Source organism: Protopterus annectens, chromosome 8.part0 (assembly GCF_019279795.1).
Source record: "Protopterus annectens isolate FY-2018-M chromosome 8.part0, PAN1.0, whole genome shotgun sequence".
NCBI classification, from domain to species: Eukaryota; Metazoa; Chordata; order Ceratodontiformes; family Protopteridae; genus Protopterus; species Protopterus annectens.
The window spans coordinates 935,830,953-935,844,020 of NC_056741.1; positions in this window are offsets into that span (position 1 = coordinate 935,830,953).

Here is a 13,068-nt window from a genome sequence, read left to right on the forward strand (position 1 = left end):
ACGAGGAAATTTTATGAGGGAAATGCCAAACATATAAGGGAAAACTCTGGACATTCTGTGAAAATCTGGCCAGTTGAGAGCTTGTGGGGGGGCTGTGCTTCTGTATTTTGCCTGCAGACACACTGTTATCTTGTGATAGTATCCGCGGACACTGTTAGTTGCTTTAGAATTGCCGTATGGCAATTCTAAAGTGCAGGGAGCAAGTACTGTGCGAGCAATGCTCGGACATGCCCCCTGCACTCATACATAGCTCATGTCCCTGTAGAGAATACAGCAGCGCACCTTCATTAATTTGCAAGGTGCATTGCTGTTCTACACGGACACAATCCGCTCTGTGCAGGAATAGCACTATTCCTGCATGGAGTTTAATGAATCCAGGAGCATGTTTTTTTTTGTTTGTTTTGTTTAGCCGCTGCAATAATTGTATAGAAATGTGAAGCATTTAGAATTCAAGCATATATCTGGCGTGGTGTGTGAATGGTCTGTGACTTGCGAATGGAGTGATGTGCTCTTTCTATAGTGATTTCATGGGTGACATCTTTTTGTTCCAGGAGGATATCTAGAATTTCTTTTAATATTGCAGGCAGTTGAGCTTGATCAAATTTTTCATGGACACCTTGAACTATAATGTTGCTTCTATGGCTTCTAGCTTCAAGATCAATTATTTTCTGCTGAATTTCACTGACATTGACCAATATTCTAGCCTCACTTAGTTGTAAACACAGCCCTATTTGATCCAAGTTATTGCCAAATAATACTAGTTTAGAAGAGAAATTTTGTATTTCAGATTGTAAAGGTTGGAGGGCTAACTGCAGGTTTTCAAGAGAATACGGCTGTCTGTTCCTGTTTAGATCTTAAAGCCAGCTTTGTAGTGTCCTGTTGCAGTTTGGTAGTTTTCTTCCTCTTGGAAGTTGTGTTCTTTTCTGGAGATGAAGTTTGGGATAGTTTTGTTTTGGATATTTGAGCATCCGTTTGCTCCTAATGGTTTGACATTTTGCAATCTTTTTTTTTCTTTCCAGCTTGATCCTGATGTATCTAGAAAGCCAACAACATGCAGCTGATGTCACTCATATCAGGTAGAGTTAAATAAGTAGCGATTACTGGTTGTAATTATTAAATATTAACAATTGAGCAATGGCTGCTAGGTTTTAAGCAGTTATTTTAGATTTTGAATTGTATTTAACAAACAATGCTTGTTTAAATGATTAGATAACTAATCTGTATTAGGAGCAGCGAGAGTCATGTAGTTATCGACCGGCGACCATCTTGGAATCCCCATGAACTACCAGGTTATCTGCAATAGAAATGAATTGATTATAATGTGTGCCTGCATCAACCAGGAAGATCACATGATTCATACATTTACTAGATGTCTTTACTATACCAATGGTTCACTCAAGGGACTTCACAATGGATCATCCAGTTGGTAGGTACATATACAAACCAAAAAGACCTATATACACACGTATGAAGCATACAGGGAGTAGTTTACATATATGTTAAGTGTTCTGTGTTGTAGTTGATACCAGATATGCCCTAGAGCCCTGATTGATGATCATAATACAAAATTCTCAGACTGTGCAGGAAATAACCTATGTCACAGCCATACCTCTCAACCTCTTAGCACAAGAAATATGGACAAAGCCTAAAATAACAGGGGGACAAAGGCCAAAAAAATGGAGACAGATTTTAAATATTGCTCATATAAATTTAGAAAGTTGCTAGAATAAACAGTATTTGCCTTAGCATGCATTTTCTGAAGAAGAAGAAGTCTGAAGCTCAAATGTATGACAATTTGTTATTTCAATCCTCAGTGATTTGACTGAAAACCACAAATTTTATGAGGAACAGGCCAAAAATATCAGGAAAAAATCTGGATATTTGAGAGGCATTGCCACAGCATATACATAACTTAAAGCATAGTGTAGAAGGCATTCATACTACAGAAAGAATGTTCCAATTGTTAAGATATGTCTATTAGAATATAACAGTATAGCCCTGACAAATTCTGGAAGATATTTGTTGTGTACTATTCTCCACAACAAAGTATTGTGCAAACAAATGGAGCAGCAGGTGAACATTATGGCAGTGCCTGTTATACAAGTCATAGCCTGAGAAGACAAGTACCCCAAATTATGTGGAACACTCCGCATTCAAGCATAAATGAACCCACTGTTCCGCTATTCCACACTGAATGGCTTTGGCTCCTCTACATGGGTTTTGATTGGTTAGTATACCATAACTGCTGCCACTTGGCACTGTAATATACAAATGAAACAAATAACTGGTACGCTGATCTGCATTGAACAGCATTGGCTGTGCTACAAAGTTTTTTTTTTTTTTTTCAAAACAGGTTTATTGTTTTAACATATAAGAGAAATATCATAACAATTTTATACAAGTAATTAAAAATAGGTATTATTATAATATTCAACAAAACAACTAAAGTATTTACAAAGACATCCACTACAATCAGATCAATTAATTAAACTAAAATACCGTGCTATTGAAATTAGAATTTTTTAACAAATTTTGTAAATTATCCCATACAATATAATATGATGTTTTTCTAGTTGTTCTCATTCTAATTGTGCTTATTTCCATATGGCACATTATATTCATAACATTTTTAAATTCATTGAACGAAGGAGGTGTATCTGAAATCCAATTTCTAGTTATTATTTTCCTGGCCACTGCTAGGATAGACCATAACAAGGGAAGCTTAATCTTTATAAGACATTGAGGTACAGGAGTGATGAAAAAAATAAGAGAGTAAGAAATAATGAAATTATCTGTAAAAGAGCCTGCAAAAATTCATTAATTGACTTCCAGTATTCTTTCAACTTCATACAGTCATAAAACATATGAGCCCAGTCAGCATTAATTTCTACATTACATCTCTTACATAGATTATCTTTATTATTTATTTTATTCATCATCAAAGGTGTATAAAAGATCTATGTAAAAATTTCCATGTATAAAGTCTCCAGACAATGGAAGATGTAGTTCTATAAGCAGATTTCAATATATATTGTTTATCTTGTTGAGTTGGTGGGTCCCCATTAATAGAGGTGAAATAATTCCAGTATGAATCTACACTGTAAAAAGTTTCTTGTCTGATAATTTTATGTATATATGAAAGTTTACCTTTATCAGAAACTTTATGCTGTAAATTTAATATCAAGTAATCAATCAGTTTTGGAATAGATTCTTTAACTGTTATAGACATTAGATCTATTCTATCAATGAGATGTTGTCTAAAGATCTGAACCTCTAACCAGCAAGTTTCTCTTAGATCAAATTCTTGTTTTAAGAAATCTAGATTTTTAACTTTATTATCAGATATCAGCTGATACCAGTACTTTAGATCATTATCTATAGCTAAATGAGCTCCTTCAGAAGTAGATGACATAAGCATATCCTGAGTATACATTATAGGGAATACAATAAAATTCCATTCCCTATACTTAGGGTGCATGAATATAAAGTTACGATAACTAATAATAATAATACTTAATGGGTAACAAACCATATGTTTAGGTGTAATAGGTAAAGTACAAAATTCCTTTAGCAACCACAACATGGAGTTATTTACAATCATATTTTATGTGTTAAGGAGATTTTCATGAAGTGCATACTAATTAGCTCCCAATAATCTTTCCATTTTGTGATATATGACTGATCTATTAATAAAGTAATAACTTTTATAATAGAAGAGATAATATATAAATTAAAGTCTGGAAAAGAAATACCCCCTTGAGACCAGCTATTAGTATGTTTCTTTAATGCAATCCTAGGTCTATTAGGTGCCCATAAGAAATTTAACATTAGTGTATTCAGTTTCTTGATAATTATTTTTGTAGGCGAAAGTATTATTGATTGTATTAAGTATAAAATCTTGGGGAATATTATCATTTGAATAATTGTAAGTCTCTCCTCCATAGTAAAAAACATATTATTCCAGGTATTAAAAAGATTTTGTATATTAAGAAAACAGGTATTATAGTTATTATATATAATAGATTTAATATCTTTAGATAGTATTATACCTAAATAAGTTATCTGACCTGAATTGGGTACATATTTAGTAAAATCACTAATGAGAATATTTTTCGTGTATATATAGGTAGTATTTTAGTTTTTTCTTCATTGAATATTAAACCAGAAATACTTTTAAAATTCATCATTTTATCAAATAAAGACTGCATAGAAGAATTAGATCCTGCTGATGTAATTAGAACATCATCTGCAAAAAGTTGAATTTTTGATGTTGTATTTTTGTCTATTTCAAAACCCTCTATGTCAGTACTGTTTCTAATCAAATTAGCCCAAGGCTGCATTACTAAAGTGAATAATAGTGGTGAAAGTGGACATCCTTGCTTTGTACCTTTAAGAATGGGTATTTTTTGTGAAACATATGTTCCTACCTTAATATAAGCCAGCGTTCCTTTGTATAAATGCTCAATTAAATTTACAAATGCATCAGAGAAGTTTGTGCATTTCAGTAAGGTAAACAGATAGTCCCAACTTACTGAATCAAATGCTGAACCTATATCAAGACTAATAAGTGTTAAATCTTTCTTTTTCCTATTTGCAAAATCAATTAATGTTAAAGTTCTTCTTATATTATCAAAAGTATTTCTATTTACAATGAAGCCCATCTGATCTATATCTATAATGCCGGGGATGATTGTCTTCAATCTTTCAGCAAAAATACTCATAAACATTTTATAATCAACATTAAGTAATGAGATGGGTCGATATGAAGAACATCTAGTTGGATCGTTATTAGGTTTTAAAATTGGTGAAATAAATGTATATTGCCAAGATGGGGGGGTTATTAACTCAGTTTGGGCCAAAATAAAAACCTTATGTATTAATGAATATGTAGTTTTAGAAAGGATTTTATATATCTCTGGCATAATACCATCATTACCCGGTGCTTTGTTTGATTTAAGCTTATTTATTTGTGTAATAACTTCTGTATATGAAATACTCTTGTCCAATAGTTTAATCTGTTGTTTATTAAGCTTTTTATTCATGTTTGTGGTTATAAACTCCTTTATTTTATCTTTAGGTTCCATGTTAATGTTGTTATGGTTAATCTTGTGAAAGTGATTTCTAAATTCATCCAGTATTTCTGGTATACTAGAAACATTCTTCTTTTTCCTTAGAGAAAAGATTTCTTTGATATGGTTTTGTTTATTCAATCTTTTTGTTTTATTTATAAGTCTATGTAAGTATTTGGGGCTTATTGAATAAGACAAAAACTTGTATTTCTCTAAAGTTATTTTAACTTTATGAGTTAAAATTTCTTTGTATTTCTCATTTAGTTTGTTTATTTCTTCAATAACTTTCTTGTCCATAATATTTTCTTTATTATTATGTTTATAAGAGTCTAATTTACTTTGAATATCTAACAATTCCTTATCCCAAGATTTCCTTTTATTATTATACCATCTGATACTTTGTCCATATAGATATGATTTTAAGGCATCCCAAACATAGACAATGGAGACTTCAGGAGTATTATTTATGTCTAGAAAATGTTGTACTTCTGAAAGTATATATTCTTTATAGTCTTTTAGCTGAGTTAAGTATGCTGGTATCCTTTTGATCTGAACATTATGAGTATTTTTATCATGAATTCAAAAACAATTGAGTTATGATCAGATATAGGACATGAAATGATTTTGGAATTAATTAAATCTGTTACCATCTGGTTAGAAATAAAGACCCTATCTATTTTTGAATAAGTTTTGTATCTGTTAGAAAAAAAGGTGTATGGTAATGATTTTGAATCTATCTGATTATTAATATCATTCAAATGATAAGAATTAGCAAAATCATTTAAATGTTTTGCATTAGATGTAATTCTTCTTTTCCTTATAGTGGTAGTATCACTTTCATGTAGTATACAATTAAAATCACCAGCTAAAATAATATCCCCTATAGGGATAGAGAATGATATGATCTTATCAATATGATGTTTCACTGTATTAATACCAATTCCAGGTATCCAATATACATTAATTAAAGGGTAAGTCTTCCCATTAATTTGTATTGTAACCATATAAAACATTCCTTTGTCATCCTGAAAAGACTTAATGGTTTTAGGAATGGGCATACTTTTATTCCATAAAATAGCCACTCCTCTTTTTTTCTGAGTGTGCTCTGAACTAACCAATACTGTATACTTATTAGTGACTAGTTTATCAATATCTTTTTTCAAGAGATGGGTTTCTTGCAGGAAGACTAGATTGGCCTTGTGTAAATTAATGTATCTTATTAGGCTTGCCCTTTTACACGGATTATTCAATCCATTAATGTTTAAAGAAATTCCTTTTGAAGATGTCATTTGGCATTTTTAAAACTCAAGAATCTTATGATTGAAATAACAAATAACAAGATAAATAATGTTACATCTCCTCTTTTAGGTGTACCTTTAAATATAGCTGTATTTATTAAATCTCTTATGGGATTTTGTATAGGATTCAATTTTGTTTGTAGTGACAATGAGTATACAAAATATATTGTGGATGTCAAAACTATATACATATAACAATGAACAAGTGAAAATAATGTAAGGATTAAACCTTGCATCCAGCCTGGAGTTGAAAACTCCAACTTAGAGTAGTATTTACTACTCAAGTTAACCCCTTACCCTAAGCAGCAGTACCTCAGCTACCACCTTATCAATTTAATACTAGTTATATTTAACTGAGGTTAACAGTTTTCAATTCAATTATCTATCAAGACAAAACTACACATTTGGTAAAACAGCATCATATAAACTAAAATATTTTTTTTTTTTAAAAACTGTTCATACTACTATATAGATCTATGTAATATATAACACTTGTATTCAAATAGCATTCAAATAATCTTGATGTTAGAAATCAAGAGGAGAGAAAATTAGGTTCTAACATTCATTTAAATCAAAAACTTTGGCTTATATGATTCAGACATTACATATATTAAGATGCATCTATTTTCTGTCATGTGAATACTATTAACAGCTTCCAAAAAAAATCTTGAATTGTTTGTATATGAGCATTTACTTAAACTCATTATTGTCGATAGAGTAAAATATTGTATTCATAAAAATTATTATAAATCATATTGCATAGTTATGCAAATTCTCAGAAACACTTGCATTATTAAAAAAAAAAGAGCCATCACACACATACACACAGACACACACACACACATATATGTATATATATATATATATATATATATATATATATATATATATATCTGATCTCACTGAGTTATGTCCTTGTTGAGCACTATCCTACTTGCTGTCCCTAGAATAAATCTGTCTGCTTTATAGAAAATAATGCACAGCAAACACATTTTAGTAACCAGATTTTACAATCATGCTAACCTACTGCTTCAAAATATATCACATGACATTTCTTCCAGAATAGAATTATAAAATTGTTTATGCTTGTCAATCAGATGAATTAAATGAATTATAATAAAGTATATGTTTGGAACAGAAGTTTTTAACACAGATTATTATGCTGCTGTTAAGTAGATTTTCAAAACATTTAAATAAATGTTTCATTTTCTATGCCTTCTAAAATAAGACATTTACTTACTACAAGAAACTACATCATTTAAACTCATTATAACTGACATTTTATGAATAGAGTATTTTTCCTGAATCTGTGGTGTATCAGTATGATAACTAGGTCAGAGGTTATACTAACTGCTTTCAGTTTCTCTGTGAGAATTCTGTGAGTTGAAGCTTTTGAAGTAGTTCATGGACACTGTGCATGAGACAGCCCACATCCCAGATTGTCTCCCTTAACATTTTGGCGGGAAACTTATTAAAACTTGTGGCAAACATTCATTTTGTCAATAGAGTAAAATATTGTATTCATAGAAATTATTATAAATCATATTGGATAGTTATGCAGATTCTCAGAAACACTTGCATTATTATATAAAAAAAAAGCCATCACACTCACACACACACATACACACACACACACACACACACACACACACACACACACACACACACACACACACATATATATATATATATATATATATGATCTCACTGAGTTGTGTCTTTGTTGAGCACTATCCTACTTGCTGTCCCTAGAATAAACCTGTCTGCTTTATACAAAATAATGCACAGCAAACACATTTTAGTAACCAGATTTTACAATCATACTAACCTACTGCTTTAAAATATATCACATGACATTTCTTCCAGAATAGAGTTATAAGATTATTTATGCTTGTCAATCAGATGAATTAAATGAGTTATAGTAAAGTATATGTTTGGAACACAAATTTTTTACACAGATTATTATGCTGCTAAGTAGATTTTCAAAAACATTTAAATAAATGTTTCATTTTCTATGCCTTCTAAAATAAGACATTTACTTACTACAAGAAACTACATCATTTAGACTCATTATAACTGGCATATTTTATGAATAGAGTATTTTTCCTGAATCTGTGGTGTGTCAGTGTGATAACTATGTCAAAGGTTATACTAACTGCTTTCAGTTTCTCTGTGAGAATTCTGTGAGTTGAAGCTTTTGAAGTAGTTCATGGACACTGTGCATGAGACAGCCCACATCTCAGATTGTCTCTCTTAACATTTTGGCGGAAACTTATTAAAACTAGTGACAAACATTCATTTAGTAGTGTAAATGCATGTAAACATGACAAAACCTTCACAATGTATTCCACAGACCATTACAGCCTCTTACTTCTTTTCAGAAAGAGAAACAAATTGAATCACAGCTTGCCATTAAATCTTCAGATATTTTGACTGGTTATGAAACAAAACATTATAACTGACATATTTTATGAATAGAGTATTTTCCTGAATCTGTGGTGTGTCAGTGTGATAACTATGTCAAAGGTTATACTAATTGCTTTCAGTTTCTCTGTGAGAATTCTGTGAGCTGAAGCTTCTGAAGTAACTCATGAACACTGTGCATGAGACAGCCCACATCTCAGATTGTCTCTCTTAACATTTTGGCGGGAAACTTATTAAAAACTAGTGACAAACATTCATTTAGCAGTGTAAATGCATCTAAACATGACAAAACCTTCACAATGTATTACACAGATCATTACAGCCTCTATGTAAGTGAAATTAAGCCCAAAATTACCAACAAGCAATAAAACTCAACATTCTTCTCCCAACTCAATTTTCATACAAATCCTATTATTCACTATGCCCACACAATCAAAAGCATTTCTATATATTAATAAAGAAAAGAAAAAGAGAGTAGAAAATAAAAGGGAGTGAGGCAGAAATAAAAAAATGTAAGAGAAAGCTGTAAGAAGTATATACAATGGAATGTTACTTACTGTTTATATTAATAGAGTTAAAAATGAAGCATATTATTTACTCTTATTTAGTTCTGATTATTATTAGTTAAAGCATAACAGATTATTTACAAACAGGCATAAGCAGTATAATCAAGAAAGTATAATTAGAAATAGCATTTGAAGAACTTATAAAAACTTTTACAAGGAATAAATATGTTATTATTCTATTAATGATATTTTCATTACTGTTCTCTCCCTGCCCTCCCCCACCCTTTACCCACTACATAATCTAAATAGAATGTCATTGTTTAAACAAAGAAAATAATAAAAGGAGAAGGAAAAAAAGGTAAAGATAAAAAAATGTATCAAATTACTAACCTTACTTCTTTTCAGAAAGAGAAACAAATTGAATCACAGCTTGCCATTAAATCTTCAGGTATTTTGACTGGTTATGAAACAAAACATTTCTTTGCACATAGAGAATAACTTTGATTAAATCTTTTCCAAAATATTTGTGGCTTTCTGGAAATGCAGGAACTATATTCAAAAAGATTAATAATGAACTAAAATGATGAGAGAGAAAAAAAACATATAACAAATCATTTGTTTTTTAGTCTCTTCTTCTTCTTTGAAGTCTTCCACGAAGCTTCAGTTGCCAATCTCTTTAATGAAGAATTAGCCCATTCCATTTCTTCTATTTTATCCAAAATCCTTTTTTCTTTGACAAACAGTAAAGCAGAGTGTAAATCATCGAAAACCTTAGGACCATCAGGAAGGAAGATTTTAAGCTTGGCAGGAAACAGAAGGTATGTTTTAAGCTGTGCTTTTTTAAGCTCCCTTATTAGTGGCAGACAAACTTTTCTTTTAGCTATTACCATGGAAGAATAGTCATTGTCAAAACGCACAGTTGTCTCATTAATCTTAACAGGAGCTTTAGCCCAAGCAGATTTAAGAACCATCTCTTTATCAAAAGATGATAGAAATCTAACTATAACTGATCTAGGATATTTTTTGTTAGAGTTAGTATTAGCTATAGATCTATGTGCTCTTTCGATACCAAAAGAGAATGCTTCTGGTAAGTCTAAAGTTTTAGGGAGCCAAGTTGTTAAAAAAGAAGTAATATTGTTACCTTCAATATTTTCTGGCAGTCCAAAAATCCTAATGTTATTGCGCCTAGATCTATTTTCCAGGTCATCCAGCTTTGTTTGTAAATGTGTATTTTGTTTCAGCAGAAACTCAATGTTGATTTCCTCTTCTTGGATTCTATTTTCCATGTCATTCACAGCTTCTTCTATGCCTGTCATCTGGTTCTTCTGTTGTTGCAGGTCTGTATGTAACAGGTCTATTTGTTTTGTAGTTTTTTCTATGAAGGTGTCTATTTTAGTATCCATTTTATCCATTTTATCAGTAAGTTGCTGGATTATAATTATCAGAGACTGAAGTTCTTTCTTGATGCTGGAGTCTTGAGAATTTGTCTTACTGGAACTCATTTCAGACTGATAAACTGACAGGAAAATTTCCACAGTGATTTCTGACAGGAATATTGTTAAGATTTCCTTTCTTTTTTAGATATAGTTCAAGAACTATATAAAACAAACGTATTTAGAAAGAAAATTACTTCAAAAATTAATTTTTTAAGTAATTAATTCCTGTCAGTGTAATGAAATTGGTGGAGCTGAAGAAATCTGCTGCTATCCTGTGTTCATCCTTGGCCACGCCCCCTGCTACAAAGTTTTTGATTGACATGTATACCACATCACCATTGTGGTATACAAAGTAAGTGTTGCTGATAATGGTAGCCAATGACATCTCCCAAATACTTGACCAATCATGCACAATCAATGGTTTTCATGCCAGTAAGATGACTTCAAAAAGGCCTTCAGGATGCAGGAAGATTCCCTTGGACCAGTGCCAGTTTGAGGAAGGGAGAAATATGCTCATGCTGTGGGTCATTGTGTCAGTCATAGAGGAAGCCAGGAAGAATTTGTTAATTCTGGTCTAAAACTTGCAAGTTGTACTGGAAGGAAGAGACAGCGCCAAACAGAAGTTTGCAGTGCTTCAGTGAGTCGGGGACTGAGATCAGCAGACCTCTAACCTAAAAGACTGAGATTATTTTTTGGTGGATGGCGTTGCTGCTGATTGTACTTTTATTCCTTTGGATTATTTACTTCTGAATTTTGTTGCTGAGTGAGGGTGCTGTAGCTGCATTCCTGTGCTGTGTAGAGGTAACCATCTTAAAATGTAGGCTGTAATGTGTGTCTTTCCATTTCTGATTGGCTTTATTCCTTTCTCCTTGATTTATCACATTATGCAATCCAGTCTAGATTTTATGCTTTGTTTAGATTTATTGTGCTAACATGTTGAGCAGTAAATAGTAACTTAATTGTATTGCTCTATTGTGTTCTTGTCCCTGATGCGTTCCTCAGCCAGGTTTTTGCTCCATATTTTTTGGTCTGTTGCTCATAAAATTTCTGTTTTTCTAGAAAATTATGGTATGAGATTTAAAGTCACTAGATATTAACAGGCATTTGTTTTAGACTTCACATCCTTGCAGAAAATGCATGCACAAAAGTCCTGTTCTTATAGCTTTCCAGGTTTATAAGAACAATATTTAAAAGTGTCACTATGTTGGGGTCTTTGTCCCCAAGGTGTATCGAGCTTTGTGCAGATCCCTTGCCCTAACAGATTAAGAGGTAAGTTTTTTTGTTTATGTAAAATCAGTAGAAGATCTCATGCTTTTGATTTCATTTGTCTTGTCAGATATTTGCACCACATGGATATAATAATGTTAACAATTACTCTCCTAATAGTTCTTTGGTTACTATTGTCCTGTCTTCAGAATACATATATTTGTTATAGTCTACAGACATACTAATTATTTTATGAAAAGCATTTTACAAAATAGTTAAAGGAATCTGTTTTTGTTTTGCAATAGAATTTGATTTTGATAATGTCAAGACTTTGAACTACTCAAAGAAAACGTATGTTGTGTATCCTGTCTTCTCTCAGCCAGCAGAGCAGTATGGTCATTTACATACTGGAAAAGGGCAGTTAGTATGTTTTCATTTTATTTTAAGTGATGCAGTGATTGTACCTAACTTAAAGTGGTAATCATGCTGTGTTTGCTGCCATTTGTCCATTATAAATATTTATGAAAATTTTCATTTTTTTCTGACAAGAGGTAGTAGAAAATACTGTGGGCACTGAGAGAATCAGAGAGGGACTGGGAATTTGAGCTAGGCTGTTGAGTGGTTCCCTGGAATGGAAGCATAGTAAGTACCTATAAACCTAGAAAATGCCACAAAATTTGTAATACCCACATTCTTTTCCTTTGGCAGTTGGTGCACAGGGTCAAGACTATGAGCTGTGTAGTGGCAAAGGTGCCTTGTACTGTGTAGTGTACTTAGGTGTCATTTGACAAAGTTATGTTTTGTTTATTTGTATATTGTTTATTCCCTGCTTTTGACTCCAGTGTTATCTCTATCCCCTTATCTCCCTACTAAAACTGATAGTGATTGCAGATAAGGTGATGAATTATAACCTTATTTACATTCCCTTCTTCCATTAATGTCTCAAGTATTCGGGTATATAGGGCATTTAGAGACAAATATTTCTGGGAATGTTTGGGGTTATGAAAAAGTAAGAGAGAATCATCAGACAGTCAGTGTAGAAGATGCTATAGGAATGAGAAGTGTAATTGGTTCTCTGAGAACAGCTGATGCATGGAACAGACTACCAAATTACATTAAAGCAAGTACT